We start from the raw sequence: 694 nt of genomic DNA, 5'->3' as shown, positions 1-694 counted from the left end.
TATTTATATATATATACGCACACACAGACGTACGCATCTATAAATAAATCGATTAGTAGACGGTGTTAACACATTTAATGCATGGAGTCTTAAAAAGCTAACATCCAATAAATATAAGGTTAGCTCGATCGAGAGATCGATAGAGAGATAAGGAGTAAGTGTTAACATCTTTAATAGATGGAACATATAAGAGTTAACTTGAAATAAATATATAATAACAGAGATATAGAGAGAGATAAACACGTGGTTAGACTGGCAGCTAATCAGAGAATGAGTTAAGTTAATGTTAACATATAAAGTAACACTTAAACATTGGTTCCATCTAATCGGTTATGGCCAATCTATTACAAGGACGACACTGAGTCTGGGAAAGAAATCGATAATATTTACATTTATATAGCAAAGAAGTGAGGAATTACAGACATTGTGGAACCTCCCGAACAATGGATTCCACTGGTTTTAAATTCTCCAGATGGGTCATTGCAAACGTCTGAGTTATATTTTAGAAAGTGAATGAAAATATTTCAAACTCCGTCTACATCAGCCCAACCTGTCTGAGAGACTCTAGAAAAGGTCACTGCCATTAACCCTTCCTCATCCATTTACAAATTTAATTAGAAATGTCAACATACATGCATATACACATATCTATATCTATTTTACATATGTATGTGCGTATGTGTGTGCGAGCGCG

General features: G+C 34.1%; 1 protein-coding gene across 1 annotated transcript in view; it reads left to right on the top strand.

Moving 5' to 3' along the window:
• LOC106869076 (serine-rich adhesin for platelets) overlaps positions 1-694 on the top strand; it is a 223,287-nt gene that overhangs the window by 211,594 nt on the left and 10,999 nt on the right. The window lies entirely within an intron of this gene.

This window comes from Octopus bimaculoides, chromosome 25 (assembly GCF_001194135.2).
Source record: "Octopus bimaculoides isolate UCB-OBI-ISO-001 chromosome 25, ASM119413v2, whole genome shotgun sequence".
Classification (NCBI taxonomy): domain Eukaryota; kingdom Metazoa; phylum Mollusca; class Cephalopoda; order Octopoda; family Octopodidae; genus Octopus; species Octopus bimaculoides.
Note: the sequence above shows the minus strand (reverse complement) of the source record. Positions and strands in the feature narration are given on the sequence as shown.